Below are 17,914 nucleotides of genomic sequence, written 5' to 3'. Positions count from 1 at the left end.
CTCTGTGAACGTTATGGGGATCCAGCAATATAACTGACTACGACCCAAGACGAGGATCTTCGATTATGGAAGCCACTCACCCCTGCCTCTATGAGGGAAAATGATCATGCCAATCCGGACGGATGACAATGAGATCACCACAACCGTCTAAATAATCGACCGAGAGGCTGACACATTACTCAGCAGTCATGCCGCCGAGGACCTGGGCCTGGTGACCTTCGCAAGAAGCGTGCAAGCAAATCAGATGGAGGAGCTGCTGAGTCAGTTTGCAAACCTCTTTGATGGCCTGGGATGCATTAAGAGAGCCCAAGTAAAACTACACATCGACCCTGTGGTGAGCCCGACAGCTCTTTGCCACAGGCAAATCCCTTTTCACCTCAGGCTGCTAGTAGAGCAAGAGTTGCAGAAACTAAAGGACCAAGGGGTCATCAAGAAGGTGTCCGGGCCAACCCCCTGGGTGTCCCCCATTGTCATAGGAGAGAAACCACGACAACCGGAGATGTGATTGTGTATCGACATGCATCTCACCCAACAAAGCAATCCGACTGGAACGCCACATCACACCGAGAATGGACGAATAAATGGCTGACGTCAACTGGTCCCCGTAGTTTTCACAGCTGGACCTAAATGCGGGGTGCCACCCGCTGGTCCTGGCCAAGGAAAGTAGGTACATCACTACGTTCAGCACCCACCTGGGGCTGCAGTGCTACAAGCGCCTAAACTTTGGAATATCCTCAGCAGCCGAGGTATTCCAGGATCCAGGATCAAGGACGCAGTATGTGAGATCCTGAAAGGACTGCCAGGCGAACTAAACATTAGTGATGACATCCTCATCCACTCTACCACTGCGGATGAACACTACCAGCATCTCAGGCCCTCAAGAAAATGTCTACAGGAGTATGACATCCCCCTGCCTCGGGAAAAGTGTCTCTTCTTCCAGAGAGAGATAGAATTTTTTGGATACATCTTCAACCAGGAAAGGATCCAGGTGGACCCACGAAAGTCACAAGCCATAAAGGACCCACCACCCCCCCACAACAGTGTCAGAAGTGCGGAGCTTCCTAAGGATGGCCACGTACTGTGGCCGGTTCATCCTGGATCTGGCCACCATCACAAAAAACCCCTGGAACCTCACTCACTCTGACGCCAAGTGGAAATGGGAACAGAAGAAGGAGGAGGTGTTCCAGAGAGTCAAGAGTGCTGTCATCGACCATATCACCCTGGTGCACTTTGACCCTGCCAAATGCATGGAACTCCTCATGGATGCTAGCCTGGTGGGCCTATGAGCGGTGCTTGCCTAGGAGCAAGAATCTGGAAGGTGGACCGCCTTAGCCTATGCTAGTAAGTCTCTCTTTCCCACCGAAATGCACTACATGCAAATCGAATGGGAGGCCTTGGCCATTCGGCGGGCATGCCGGCATTTCCACCTGTACATCCGTGGCCAGCCATTCAAGGTCGTCATGGATCACCAGCCACTAGTGTCCCTATTCAGAGGGTCAGCGCCTCACCCACCCTCAAGAATAGGGCACTGGGCCATCGGATTACAGCAGTAAGAAATGGAGGTGGTGTACCGGCCAGGCCAGGCACGAAGAACCCAGCAGATATTCTCTCCCAACACCCTGCCCCAAAAGAACACTGAGAAGATGTGCAAGAAGTCGAAGCACTTGAGGCACTCATCAGCATGATCTCAACAATTGTTTGCCCCAAAGCACTGACCCTGGCAGACATCACAGCGGCATCTGAGGGGGACCCAGTCATTACCAAGGTGCGCTAGGCGTCCAAAGACGCAACTGGCAACACTTCCTACAGACTGCTAATGACTGATCAGGGCAGGAAAGGGAGTACCTTACCAGATGTAGAGGATACGCAATGAACTGAGTGGTTCCCAGGACTGGTAGACCGGGTAGGAGAGACTATGAGAAGATGCCCAGCATGCCAGCTGACTAGCACACCAGAACGGTTAGCACCTGTTTAGACAGAAGACCATGGGAAGGCCCCATGGGATAGAGTGAGCATCGAATTTGGGAGCTTCCCTGACGGCTAAATGACCCTGGTCATGATGGATAGTTATTCCAGTACCCGGTAGTGGAAGTCGTCAGCTCCACCGCATTCTCCTGATTCGCCCTGATGCTGGAGAAGACGTTTGCGATGTTCAGAAGAAATTAAGAGTGACAACGGACACCCATTGAAGGGAGGTGAGTTCTGTGACTTCATGCAGCTTTACAGGGTACAACACTGCCGGATCAGCCCTCAATGACCACAAGCCAATGGAGAAATTGAAAGATTATGCGGACCCTCAACAAGATATTGCACATTGAGGTGGCTGAAAACGCGGACCCTAAGCGCCAACTTCAACTGTTTCTCCGGGAGTACAGACGAGCGCCACACAGCACCACTCACCACTCTATGGCCCGTGCCGAGACACCATCCCTGAATGCCCAGGATGGGCCCCACCACACTACATCGAGGAGGATACCCTGGAATGGCGAGAAAGACAAAACCTACCTGCCAGCCACATGAGAAGAGCCAGGCCTCGTGATCTACAGCCGGGGGATCAGGTGATAGTAAAGGACCGGAGACCAGGGGGCAAATTCCAGACTCCCTATGAGCCAGGCCATTGGACAGTGACAGGAATCAAGAAAATGATGTTCACCGCGTCAAAAGAAGGGGAGACGGTGACCAGGAACATCTCTTGATTCAAAGGAAAGGAGAAGTTATCCCTAACCAAAGCAGGCAGAGGGATGACAAGATGGCCTGTTTGGGCGCTCTGCCGGGTAGCCACTCCGTAACACCAGGGAATGTCAACCATGAACCCAGTGTGACGTCTTCGAGGTCAGGTGCCCAACAAAGTGGTCGAAGTCAACACCCCAGGTACTGCTTGCAAGGAAACCCTCACCCGAGCTCTAAAGGAGTGTGCACGCTGGGTGGCGAGCCCCCAACCAGCCAACAGGAAACGAAGAAAAGGAAAAGAGACTGAGTTGAAATGGGATGTAATGAGTCAGCGCATTTGTCATCTGCCTTATGTAACCCTGATATGTCGCACCCAAGTGCCGGGTCAGGCATGGCCCGAGGTGAAAAATAAAAGGGGAGTGGTCGCTTGAGGCCAGTCTACCCAACCAAACCATCAAGTGTCCAGGTGTGTTTGTCTTCTCCCAATAGCTCCAAAAAGTGCATCACCACCCCGCACTTTACACCTTGCACCATAGTGAAAGGGTGCCTGCATTGGTGCTAGGTTATCAAAACTGCCCAGCGAAAACAGAAAGGACAGAAATGCACCATATTGGATAAATATGCTGCATTCCTGCCCTTTCCCTGTGACGCTGCCCCATGCCACAAGGGTCATAAATATGGCCCTTAGTTTAGATGAATGAATTTATAGTTTTCAGAAACTAATATCCTGTGAGATAAGACATGTACTCAGTTCTCGGAACTTGTGGATATTTTGAACCTACGGCTGTTATCTGTGGTCATCATCAGAACAGAAAGGTATAAATGTAATACTATGTCATATGAACAAGGAATGCTACCGAAAGAAGCCGTTCAATCAAGGTGGAGAAGGGTGGCTCATTGGTTTGAGCGGCAGACCCTGATGCAGAAGTCTAGCCCGGGACCAGGGTTCAATTCCCCGCCTCGGCGGGTCTTGGGCTCAAAATTCCACGGACCTGATAATTCTCGCCTCGGTGCCTATTCCAATCATGGAGTGCAACTCTGGGCAATAGCTTGCTTAATCTCCACAACGGCCCCCACAACGCTAAGGATGGCTGGCCTCCACCTTGGGGGTGCCAAGGAGTGGACACCTCACAGGGAAAGCCAGGACAGGGTTCAAGTATCAATTTACAATCAATATTTTATTAATATTCTTTCAGGTGCGATAAGTCCAAAGTGCAGAATAACAGTAACATTCCAACTTACCCTATGAGTAGTGCGGAATAGGAATGTGAATTGCTGTCTCCAAGTTGGATAATTAAAGAATCTCTCATCCCCACTTTTAAGTGTAGCATTCAAGTATTTTTACATCCAGTTTGCACAATCTTTTCTGGCACAAGTTTCAATTTGCAAAGTGGATGTCAAAAAGAAATCAGAAGATTGTGAATATCTAAAACGTTATCAGTCTGTGGGTGATCATCGATTTTCTGTTACACCCTTAGACCCTCCATTGGGAAATATCACGTTCTACTTTACACTTAATCTTAAACCTATGGATATTCTGCCGTATTTGAATATTTTTCCTAGCCATGAGTGGACTTTGCAGTTTGAACAACTATTAAATCTTGATTCTGTCAATCATAATATGAGATTTCGAACCACAAATTCACATTTTCTCATATTTAAGGCTTTGTGAATTGCATCCGAATATGCCTTAAAATTCTGACCCCCTACTACTAGCTAAGCTATCATGCTAATGAACATAGTGCATGTTGAGAAGAGAGCTCCCTAATATAACTCTTGTGTTGCTAGGAGCAAAGACATTGTAAACACTCCAGCACCCCTAAGTGCTTCATTCTCTCTTCACAGCAGCCAGGTGTAACTGACTGACATTTACAACAAGGTTCCACACATTGTCATTGAGCAAGGCCCTGTGGCAACTATCATTCATTTAGAAGTTGTAGCTGGAGAAGGGGGGTTGACCTGTCTCATGTGCAAATCAGTAGCAGAGGGAACCTGCTGGACACCAGCATTTGTGGCAAGAATTGTCATTCAGATGAAAATGATCATCGAAAAAGAAAAAAGAAAAAGGAAGTCACTGGAGGTCCTAGCATTTAGAGTATGGGAAAGCCAGCAGAGTTGTCATAATCCAACAGATGCAAATCAGAGAGATGAAGAATGCTAAAATGTTGTATCATCATTGGCTCCGATATCATTATTATCTATAATCTCATGTTATCAGTATTTGTAAAGAGTATTATAACCAGGTGGGGTTTCCTAGCACTGAAAGCAGGTGCAAGTCTGGACTGGCCTGGGGATGGTAGGTGTAAGTTTGTTGAAGAGCCATGTCTTCGATTTCTTGTGGAATTTGAAAAAAGAAGAGATAGCTCTGATGTAAAACAGCAGTTCATTTCATGCTTTAGGAGGGATGTAGGAGAAGGTCTGCCCATTGGCTCTTGCTTTGCATATGTGCCGAATGTGTGCGAGTAGGATTCCAGCAGATCGAAGGTGCTGGTAGGTTTGTGAAATGAGATTCAATCATTTAGGTTAGCTGGGCCCTTGTTGTGTAGGACTTTAAAGGTGTGTCTGAGGAGTTTGAATAGGGCTCATTTGTGTATTGGATTCCAGAGAATCTTCATGTGGTGTGGTGTGATGTGTGTGCGGCATGGTGTGGAAGGTTTATTGTGATCCTGGATGATGAATTTAGGAGGTAGGAGTCGCTTGGTGAGTTGCTTGCTGATACCAGTATAAAGGGTGTTCCCGTAGTCCAACTTGCCTGTAATGAGAGTCTGGGTGATGATTTCCCAGATTTTAGTGAGGAGCCACTTGAAATTTTTCCTTTGCATCTTCAGGGTGCGGAAGCAGGAGACTGTGATGGCATTGGCTTAGATAGTCATGTGGATTTGGTGGAAGACAGTGTTGAACGCTGCAGAGGTCCAGGAGGATGAATGCTTCTAGCATGTCCCCTTGGTGCAGGATTATGCATATGCAATCTGTTGCAGTGATGAGGGCTGTTTCCATGCTCTACTTACGTCTGAAGCCTGACTGTACGGCATATGGTAGTTGTGGCGCATTGAGATGGATAGACTTCTCCAGGACTTTGGTCAGGTATGGTATCAAGGAGGTGGGTCTGTGGCGTGGCCAAGCCGAGCTGCAAGATGAGCAAGATAATCAGAATATTATCTGAGGCCTGCTGAACAATCTATGGTGTGAAAGCAGAGAACAAATACGACTTATCCCAGCGCCATCTTCTGTGAGTCTCCTGGGGCTAAAAACCGGCTGCGGGCCGCAAATCGATTGAGGGTGAGACGCGGCCTACCACAGGCCGTGCAACAACACCAGAGGCTCGTGGCTGCGATCGCTGTCTGTGCACAGCTACCAGCTCCCTGGGACCGCGTAACAGCCTCCGACTCGACCCCCCGCATCTGGGAAGCGGAACAGACAAGGTGCGCACGGAAGACCGCAACCATCTGGGGATGGAAGAAATAAAGACTCAAAATGGCGGCCCACAAACGCCGGGAACCTGCCGGTGATCATAGCGGTGAAGTGAATGCACACACCACCAACGCGTCTTCACCTTCCCCTGCTGGATAACGCGTACGACCTGTAGCATTGGTACACAGACAGCAGTGCACAGTAACGGCCCAACTGGCATGGGCAGACTGTCAATTTGTGGGCAGGCGCAGCGCAGAGAGGCCCCGGGTTGGCGCTGACAAACCACCGCACTGGGGACGTGGACCCTTGGCGAGTAACAGCGTATAAGATCGAACCCATGCGACATACAAATTTAGCGCCTAGGCTCCCTCAAGACCTGCGCATGTTAAGGCGGTGACCTGCGGCCTATTAACAACAGTAATCATCCAGGCGGCAACGATAGTTTAAGGTCAAGTAACAAGACACAACTGGTGGGCCAGCCTGTTGCGGATGCACCGAGGGCCGGCGGAAATATCAGGTGGGACACAGGGAGTGTGCAGCCTTCCCAGGACCCACACAGCGAGTAGCGGCTGACTATCAGGGAAAGGCCCAAGAGCAAGACACTGCGAAAAACGTCTCCTGGGGACACTACAGTGACGAGGATCACACGAGGAGTAATAGAGATCACGAACCTCCTGAAAACGACGACTGGCAGTGGACCGGCCCGACCACTGCGTTGCCTGCTGGTTGGGATCTCTGGGCCTAAGCAGACGCATACTGGAACCTGACGGTTATGACGAAATTGATGAGTGAAGCACCGCAGGGAGGGAAAGATTGTGCGGATGGCTACTCTGGAAAAAGCGTGTGGCATATATATCGAGGACCCACGAAGAGGACCACAGATAAAGAGAAGTGGAAGTGCTGCGATGTGACAAGTTCATTGGACCTCCCAATAACAGTGAGTAGACAGTGCAACCTGCCCGAGCTCCGGAGGGCCACACATCAGTAATACTGTCCACGGACAGGCCGAGGGGAACGACTAGAATACAGCTAAGCGGCCGATACCAGGAGTGAGAATCTCAACAAGAAAGTGAGTGGGACTTACGTGGGCAACGAGAACTGTTTACAGACACAGTAATATCTCTCCAAGCTCGCTGACTAAACATGTTGCAGCAGCAGAAACAGACCGTCATACGCACTGTGCAGACATTTCACAGAGGTGACCGAATCAACCCCAGATATGGGGAAGACTGACAATAAACAAACCAAGATCTCCTTTGAAAAAAGACCCCACTACCGCCCCAATCACCGTAGTCCCTGAGACACAAATTTACTCTGACCAAGATGATGATATCAGAGCACTGATGCGAGATGTCTGAGGCAGCCTCAGAGCAATTGATACAAAAGTAGACAATATGGAGGAAGGCATGGACCACATGTCCCAAAAAATAGACAAGCATGAAAGTCGAATATCGGACTTAGGAGGATCGGCAGGAAACATCACAGGGCAACATGCTACGTATGGAGAGGGTGCATGAGGTAATCAAAGCTCGCAACAAAGACTTGGAAGCGAGGTCCAGAAGGAACAACGTCCATATCACGGGAATACCCGAATCAACCAACATCCAAAACATGGAATGATATGTGGAAGAAATTCTCAGTGAATTATGTGCAGAAGAACTTACTCCGATGTTCCTGGTGGAGCGTGCATATCGCACCCTGGGCCCCAGACCACCTCCGGGAGCCCACCTGAGACCGATCTTAGCTCACCTACTCAACTATAGAGACAGGGACACTGTGTTGAGAGTTGTCAGAGAAAAAGGGGACACCCAATATCAAGGAAACAAAATAGCGCTTTATTCAGACTTTGCTCAAGCAGTACAGTCAGCACAAAGAGAATTTATACCGGTCAAAAAACTACTTCAACAGGCAGGCACGAAATACGCAATGATGTATCCGGCCAAGCTAATAGTCCACACCGGCGGGAAACCCTTATTTTTCACCGACACCAGCGCTGCCTTGAAGTAGGCCAAACAAACCGCCAGAAAACAGCGTGATCAGAAGAGAGGGACTTTGCCTGCCTCCAGTAACCAGATGAGTGATAATGACTGATAATGTGGATGATGGGGGCAATACACTCTATGTTACCAGGGCTGCCACCTGCTGCTATGCTTCTGAGACAGGGCCGCACATATTTGCTCTGCCACCCTGTCCAAAAGTGACAGGGCAGAAAGCAGGCAACCCCATGCCCCTCTGAAATGTTTCCGTTACACTAAGTTAAATGGGTTCCCTCACAAGGGGTGTTGTTCAGTAAGGAATACACAACCTGATTGGGGGGTTGGTGTGGGAGGGGGGTGGGGGGAATGTTATTGTTTGTTGTTGTTGGTTGCAAGGCAGCTTAGACACGGGGTTGGATTATCCTAATCGCAGACAGTCACATACAGTTAGCACACAGTGCAGGCATCCAGATGAAATGCAACAATGGCTACACCGAAGACAGGGGTCGAGGCAGGGAGGGAGGGCAGATAGTGACACAACACAGTTAGATACTAAGCTATTGCCGGAGCCGACTGTCTAAACTCACCTGCCGCACTTGGAATGTATGAGGTCTGCATGACCACATTAATTCCCGGCTTGTACAATCTTACCTGTGGACATCTGTCTCCTACAAGAGACGGCCAGTACAAGACTGTTGGCCACTCGCTGGAGCAAGGTCCATACTGCAGGCTACTCGAACTACTCCCGCGGGGTAGCGACTCTTATCTGTAAAGGGATTCCCTGGCATACATAACAGTCGATAAAAGATCCAGAGGGGGAGTTTCTCCTCCTAAAGGGAACCATATATCAAGGGCAAATAATTGTAGTAAATGTTTATGGCCGCAACATAGACGATTCTACATTTTTTCGCCACCTCCGGACCAAGATTCAATCCATGGGGGACTCTGAAATACTTTGGGGCGGAGATTTTAACATTGCACTGGTGCTCCATATGGACAGGGAGTGGCGTCGAGGGCTTACCACCCGCAGGCCACAGCGACACTGCACAGTATCATACAAGACTACAGCCTAACTGACCTCTGGCGAATGCTCCACCCCGTGACACGGGAGGGAACCTGCATCACACACCACCGCCAAGCCTGGGCCAGAATAGACATCTGGCTCTTGACTAAAGACCTATAAGTCTGGGTACAGGAAGCCACCCACCAAGCGAGGACAATGTCGGACCACGCCCTGGTGGCCCTGGCCCCACTGATCCCACAACCTTATCGACAGCCATTCTCATGGCGACTCCCCCCTAACGCCTTACTAGACACAGCTTTTTTGCGAAAGCCTTCATACACATATCCAAGAGTACTTTAGACACAACATAGGCTTGGTGTCGACTATGGGCGCTTTATGGGAGGCGTTTAAAATGGTGATCCGTGGGCACTGCATAGCAGGTCAGTCCGGTGTCCTCCGGGATATACTGAACAGTTTGGAAAGAATAGAAAAAAGAATTACAAAACCTAGAGGTACAATATTGCACAACACCAACACCCCCCCTTTTGACAAAAATACGCACAACGCTTACGCAATATCATCAAGAAGCTGAACGAGAAGTCAAATTCCTACATAAACAAAGAGGGTCCGGGCCACCTAGGGTGTCTTCACTGAGGGGGGTGACAAAATGGCAAAAATACATGTTTGAAACACATATTGATCCCATTTTGTCCGGCCGGGGGGGGGGACAAGAAATTTTCCACACTGGGTACCACCTGACCTTGCTACGCCACTGACGGGGTGGGGTGTATTGCCTTACGGGCTGATCTTATAGATCAGACATGCAACATCATACAGTGAGGCTCTGTAAGGGGCAGGGTGGTATTTTGAAATGCCAACGTGAATGATGTTTTCATAGTCAAGTCTAATTGACCAAGTGTTTGAATCACTTTTTTAAAATCATGTTCCAGAAGAAAAGATTTGATTCCACAAATCAGTCTGAACTGATCATTAATGCTACAAGCTCTGACATTAATGTGTTTGTAGAGATTGAGACATTAATGCAAAGTAAAATCCAGTGAATTCACATTGATGATGATGGATAAGGAGCATCCACTTTTAATAGAGCCAAACCATTCCTCGACACAGGATTTGGTTTGGATGGAATGAGGAGTAGTTTGTTTATCAATCCATCTACCTAAAAGGCCAGTTGCTCAGGAAAGCAGAGGTACCCATACAAGAATGGTTTTTCAAAAACACCAAAGATAAGCTACGAGAAGATTTCAATATATCAGTGAAAAATTTGGAAAGATAAATATTTGCAAAGTTCGGGAACTTGCTTTTTACTCGAGTATCGAAAACTGAGCACTTGACTTTAAAAACTCAACTAAGTTAATTTTAGAAAGTTATATTCTCTCAATTGACACACTAGCACGTTATTAAATACAATTTATAAAACTGGAGCCAAATGTCTAAATACATGGTAGGTATTGATGATTGAAATGCAGGTGGCATTAGTAGACAACTTTTCTCTAATTAACTACTTTTGGCATGATTTTCATTTTTCTATTTCTGTGTCACTCCTGCCTAGCAATATGTATTGCGTTTTGATCATCTTGTTTTCTATACAATAAAACGTACAAAACACTTTCTGATCACAACTGCACATGAAAGGGCACCTGAAAGGAATCAGAAAAGAAGGGTCTCCTTTCACTGAATGTTTCAATAGTTGTTCCTGTAGCTGCCAGGATGATGGTTTGAACACACCCGGACAGCTATGAAAAAGGCATTGTGAAGTTGGAAACTAAATGTATTTTACCATTGTAGCCTGACACAACAGGCAGTGCCGGGTGGCTTTATGTTTACTTCCCTATTTATAGGACCCAGGAAGGTGATCTAATGAGTAGTCCACACAAAATGTCTAGCTGTGGAAAGAGGTTTAACGAGAGTGAGGCACAAACTTTGAGGACATGAAGTCTAACCATACATAAAATACAGCTCACACTATATTTCCGAGGAGCTGTTCTGAGCTCAAAATCATAGGTATAAAGCAAACAGAGAATGCAACTTCGTCAAGCAAAAACTCCCCACATTTATCATCTAGTATATCCAAGATATTACATTATAAATTATTGTACATGCATCAATAATATATTAGTACCATAAATAAAGCACACACACGTATGCACTGTTAAAAATACACAACCCAGGTATATGCTAATCTTAAAATAAGTACTATTGTTAAATATTCATTAAGAATTTGGTTGATCACGCCCCGTGATAGCTCAAACATGCAAACAATCCAGAGCTATTCATACACATTGACACTAATGAAAAATCATACAACCTCCTGGCTGAACGCAAATAGACGCAGTATGTGTCAGTGTCTCATATTTGTATAATCAATTTTGAACAATCGTGTTACTGCAAATCATCAAGCTGTGCTCCATTCCATTTATTTTCATCATAGGTATATAACTGCTCTTCCACTGTTGAAAGCAAATTATCCTGGTCCTGTCTGCAACAAACGCCCCTGCAGCCTTCGAGGCTTCTTGTTCTCTCTCCAGTGGCTAGATTTAATTCATGATTGTTTTCGGCAATGTTGCACAAACAGACCATTGATATGACCCTGTACCAGCGTTTATGCTATTACAGGGCACCCCTGTGGGAGAGCGTTTTCATGTTTAAATGAGTTCCAGTGGAGACTTGCTAGCCTGCTACTTGTTTGGCTCTGTTGCACCTATTATTCAGTTACAAACAACATATAGAAGATCCTAACCAACAAAACAATATTAAAATGCCTAATAAGTCGGCATGTAGCAGCACAATGACTTCAAAGGAGTCCACAAACCTTTTGCTTTATTTCAAGGTTTAGTGACATATTTTTCTGACATCAGGGCGGAGGTGTATTATGACACCTGGCCTTGTGCAGTGTGAGCGAATTAGCTAGCATCATAAGAACACTTCAGTATATCACACACTAGTTATTGCACAGCGAAGTACATTTTCACATGCACCCTGGAGGTACATTATAACAAAGGTTACTAACTTTCCAAAAGTTAATGTATTCTTAAAGAATGTATTCATCTACAGAAATGCTTGCCTCAAGAAATTAGTCCAGTAACAGTACAGGTATTCCTTATCAACTCAATAAACGTCACCACACACGGAATATCACACCGTGAAAAAATCATTACTCTTCTCTCCTGAAAACAATTGTAAACGTTCTAATGAATGAAAGAATAAAAACAACACATTATTGGAATGAATGCGTGGATCCTTCAGGCTCTGAATACGAGGTATTTTGTGTCATTGTAAGTAGTAAAAGAGGAGGCATTGTTCTTGTCCTAAGAAAAGTCTGCCTTACATTGGGAGATCGAAAGACAATTGTTGTGAGATAAGGGCAGACACTGACTGAGAATGTAAGTTAGTATGTTCTTGCTAAAAATTGTTTGGGCTTTGCAACGGATGCATTGAAGCTGAGAGTTTTGAGGTAATTTCGGTAATGACATGAAGTTAGTGATGAAGTGAGTTTGGAGTCGGGCAAAAGCAATTTCCGAGATTCATTTCAGTCACCAATCTTGCTGCCGTGTTTTGAACCACATAAAGATATCGCGTATGTTGTTTTGACAGACTGACAGAAAGCCATTTGGAGTAGTTCTGGCAGGCTGTGATGGTGATTTGTTTTTAAACTCCTTAGCAGTTAGTCAGTCAGTGGAATACTTTTATTCAGCTGATAGCCACAAAAAAAAATAAAAACCCATATCTACAGATGAACAGTATTAGATCAATAAAAATAATACATTTATATCTCGGTGTACATAATGCAATCTTATGACACAAAAAAACTGACCAGATTGTAAAAGTCAACAAAACAAATCAGTTTGGCAAATACTTTAAAGGCTGGATCCCAGGATGCTTGTTTCCCGTCCAGGAAAGACATGGCTTGGCAGTTTGGTCTGGACTGTTCCCATTAGGCACAGGGTCAAGCCTGATTTGCATATGGCTGGGTCTAAACTGGGGTGTCATGGTGAGCAGACGAGCAATGGATTTAACCCAGATCTCTGGGTGTGGATGTATAATTTATTCAGCATTCCGTCCATCATTTGTTTGTGTAGCACTTTTCACCGTAAGTGGGATGGGTATGCCCAGACGGAGGTCCCTTGCTCACTGTTCCACTGGAATCAAGCTAGCCTGGCTGATGATGGGTAATACCCAGAAACCAGTCCCAGGATGCTTGTTTCCGGTCCACGGAGGACCTGGCTTGGCAGTTTGGTCTGGACTGTTCCCATGAGGCACAGAGTCAAGACTAATTTGCATATGGCAGGGTCTAAACTGGGGTGGCATGGTGAGCAAAAGAACGATGGATTTAACCCAGATCTCTTGACTGGGGGTGAATGTATGATTTATTCAGCATTCCGCCTATCATTTGTTTGTCTAGCAATGGTTACAAAATAGGCAGAAGCTCTAGCCTGGGCTAGAACATTAAGATTGCTTAAGAAATGTTAAAGTTCTCAATTTTTCTAATTCTGAGCACTTGTTGAGTATAACTTATGACGGCTAAACAACAGTGCTCCTAATTTAAAAGCTGTGAACGTTGCAGACTTAAAATGTGTGGTCTTAAACCATAAGAACGCAATAATGGACATAAAAGTTGTGATCTGGGTAGAGGATAAAAATATCTAAAGAGCATTCAATGGACAAACGTTTGCTAGGACATGTTATCACAAGCACAATGGGGTAGAGTAGGGAACCAAGGGGCATATTACCAAGCAATAGCGATAATTATCGCTATTGCTTGGTTAGAGACAAAAATGTACCGCTGAGCTGCGGCGATTTTTTTCGCAGATAAACCTTGGTATAACCAAGGTTTATCGCAAATGCGATAAAAAACGGCCGCAATGCATGAATATCGCTGAAAAGTCAGCGATATTCATGCATTACCGAGCTAATGCTCTTAGCCATGTTATCCACCTCCCATTGGATAACATGGCTAAGAACTGCTCAGGGCAGGTGTTAGCTTTTGGAGATATTCGCGCTTAGCGCGAATATCTCCAAAAGTTGGTAATAGGAGATAGCGATGTTAGCGACTGTTTCCAGTCTCTAACATCTTGGCACGCCCCCTTTGCATGTCATTAGTGATAAATATCACTGACATGCAAAGTGGGGCCCAAGATGGTCGCTATCTCCTACTCGCTGTCACTAACTGGTGTTAGTGACAGCTAGGTAATAGGGAGATAATTTTATCTCCGCTTTCTTGGCTTTTAAAGCCAAAAAAGCGGAGATAAACCCCCTTGATAATATGCCCCCAAGTTCCCTGCTGAGGATAAGCCACCAGAAAGTGCAAAGTGCTCAATCTAACACAGGTTAAGTGAAATCCATGTTCAGGGCTCAAGATCCACAATAAATATGGTTCCATTCCTTCAGCGGGTGTTACATCTAAGTGACAGCAGACTAAACTCATAGATGAGTCTGGCCTGATCTCTATGTTGATAAAAAAGAGATTTCAGCTGGTTCTTTGTGCTATTATCAAATACTTTACGTGAGAGAAACAGATTCGGAAGACCAAGTTCAGAAATATTCCTCTTAAAATAGGCTGATCAGTCTTGTCTCAAGCCGTCCTTATCAACCAATTGGGTATATGTGGTGTGGGGGGGTGCCAGATCTTAAAACAAATAAGCAACAGTGCAACCTTACCAATGTCCTCCAATAAAGGAAGTCCAAGTTCCAGATGGACGATAAGACTGGTGGTACTCTTGGACAGAGCCAGCAATCTGCACATAATTTTATTCTCAATCAATTTCAAGCTTCCAGTTGAAGTATGGCCACAAACCCCACCTCCATAAATCCCCAGAGAAAAACATGTGCTTTAATACAAAGTCGTTAGCTTCTTGATTGGCTTATGACCTACTTTTTTGGAGAATTTAAAAATCGCATCTTTAGAACCGGCAAATTTACAAGCTCTCTGGCTCAGGAGCTTGTCCCATCTCAAATTATCCCTCAGCAAGAGCGCAAGGTAATTAAAACTCTGCACCTTGGTGGTTAGGATACATCGAGGGTGTGTACCTGAACAGGTTTTTTAGGTCCACAGATCATGATATTTGATTTTTGGTGGTTTATTCTCAAATGTAATCCCCCCCATTAAATAAAAGAAGCTTGTAAAAACTGCAGTCCATTTGGGGTGTGGGGGATTAAAACCGTGCTATCCACGTAAAGTAAAATGGAAACTTGACGACATCAAACCATAGGGAGATCCTTGCCGCTTGCCACAAGCTCCACCTCAAGAGCATTGATATAAAAAAGAAATAAAAAGAGGGATAGAAATCATCCTTTTTTCACACCTTTGCTGGAAAAAAGGCAGGACCTGAGCCATCATACTACAGTGCATATGTTTCAAAAGGTCAATTAGGGCTACATCAATCCCTGCGGAGAAGTGTGGCTCACTGGTTAGAGGAGGCAGACCCTGAAGCAGAGGTCAGACCCGGGACCAGGGTTCAATTCCCGACGTGGCAGGGTCTTGAGCCCAAATGTCCACGGACCCGATAATTCTCGCTTCGGTGCTGACTTGAATCACGGGTTCACACTCTGCAACTCTGGGCAATAGCTTGCATAATTTCCACTACGCCCCCCCCCCCCAGCGGCGGGATGCCTGGCTTTCACCTTGGGGAAAAAGCCAGGACGGGTTCCCAAAGCAAGCACCTTGAGACCTTGCGGTGATAAGGCGCTATATAAGAACCTTTGATAGTTGCCCCTCTTAACCCATAACATAGCCTTGTCAACCAGGTTGAACACACTGAAGAGGTCCATAGAGGCCATATGGAGAGCTCCTTCCCTTGCTTGGATATATTTCCCAGATAGCAAAAGCAGATTCAGGGTTTGCTCGACCGTACCAACCCCTGGCTGAAAACCATGTTGCATCTCTGAAAAATAATTTTCTCCACTGCCCAATCTTCTAATTTTTGCAGGATTACCCTCCCATAGATTTTTACAAAATAGTCCAGGGGGGAAATTGGTCGGTAGCAGCTTTTGAAATGTATATCCTTTTTTTCTATATCAGGATGATGATAGAGTTCTTCCAGGAATCTGGGATTACACCTCTGAGCACAATAAATATTTGTTAGCCAGGGTGCCCAAAAATTGGGATTCTGTCTGAAAACGTCAACAGGCACTCCATCTGGCACTGACACATTTCCTGCCAATGATTTACATATGGCTCTAGTTACTGTGCTAACTTCAGTAGAATCACTTAGAACTAGGATTTCAACAGAAGAGGGGTGCCTAACCTGACCAGGAACGTGGGGTGGCGGGTTGCACCTGAATATTTTAGAGAAATGACTCACCCACTCCACTGTGGGGATATAACATTCAATTCTTGACTGATTGTCATCAGTAAGACCCAAAAGGTCCTTGAGTCCCTAAGTTCAGAAACTGCTTGCAAATCCTCCCATGCCCTCCTCCATAACACGTGTTTCCTCTTATCTAGAGTGGATTTACATGCAACCCTAGCATATCTAACCTCCTCAACATTGCTGGGTGATGCATTGGAAACCTTTTTTTAGCTGTTTTAAAGCAACACTGCAAACAGTATTAAACCATTTCATTGGGGATGGGGGTGACATTTGCTTTTTCCCTGTAACCAGAGACCTTCAAACAACTTTAAAGAACTTCCCAAACCAATGCCTCCTCAGGTAGACAGATCATCATTTCCTCTAGGTTTAGTGTGATTAAGCTCTCAAAGAATTTTACATGATCCCCATTTGCCCATTTGAAGCAAATACCATGATTTTAGAGATCTGAAATTCAAAGGCAAGACTGCATCTTTGATATTTGGACAAAGTACATTTTAAGCTAGCAACATAAGGATTATGATTGCTGATTATGGAGGGAAAAATATAAGAGTCCTGAAAGTATGGGACTATTTAAAGGGAAAACAATATCAAATCTATTGTAGATCTCTTCTCCTTCCCTGTAAAAGTTGGTGGAATAAAATCAGCTTCCTTAAAGAAATCTGGGGGGGGGCGTGGTCTAGCTGGCAATGCTGTAAGACGCACTTTGGTGGGCGATCCGGCCATTCGCTGCTAAAAAAAGCTATTTTAGCAGAGCTGGGGTGTTCCCTGTGGTCGTTCCTGGGGGGGCCCGGGTAGGTGACAGCAGGGGCATAACCTGCAGAGCGGGGAGCCGACTGGAGGTGACAGAAGTGGTGCAGTCATCGCGCGACATCGGCCAGCGGGCAGGGACGCCCGCCATCTTACGACACCTGAAGCGGAGCTTCTCAGCGATGCGGTAGGGGCTGTCCTCTGTGCCCCTACAGCCCCTCTGGAACTCCCCGGTACCGGAACAGGCAGTGCAGCGGCAGAGACTCCGGGAAGTCGGGAGTGAGTGGCTGGCCGGGAGCGAGTGACTGGCTCAAAGGTGGGCCCTGGGGCGCCATTTTACAGGCTGTGCCAGGAGCGTTCCCCGGAGCGAGACATGGCGGGTGGCCTCCCCTCGGCCTGATAGAGCTCCTCCTGCTGCTGCCCAACAGGCGACTGCGACGCCCAGACCCTGGTGAGGGTGGAAGCAAAGAAAATGTCGGCCACTGAGGACTACCTCTGGCGGAGCAGGAGACAGCCTGAAGGTGGCGGTAGGCATTGGCCTACAGAATTGAAGGCCCGCCATCTTGAGGCAACAGGACCAGGGCGCTCCCGAGGTGTGGTGACAATTGTTCCTGTATGCCTGAGAGCCCTGGCCCTGTGGCCACATCCAGCATCGGCCCGGACGGCGGAACAGTGGGGGCTCTGACCCCAACAGAAAAGACACGATCAGCTGGCCAGGAATGCACGAACGTCCCTACAGCTGGCGCGGGGTGCCGTCTCTGCATGCAGGAGGAAACAGG

The sequence above is a fragment of the Lissotriton helveticus genome, chromosome 2_2 (assembly GCF_964261635.1).
Source record: "Lissotriton helveticus chromosome 2_2, aLisHel1.1, whole genome shotgun sequence".
Taxonomy (NCBI): domain Eukaryota; kingdom Metazoa; phylum Chordata; class Amphibia; order Caudata; family Salamandridae; genus Lissotriton; species Lissotriton helveticus.
Note: the sequence above shows the minus strand (reverse complement) of the source record.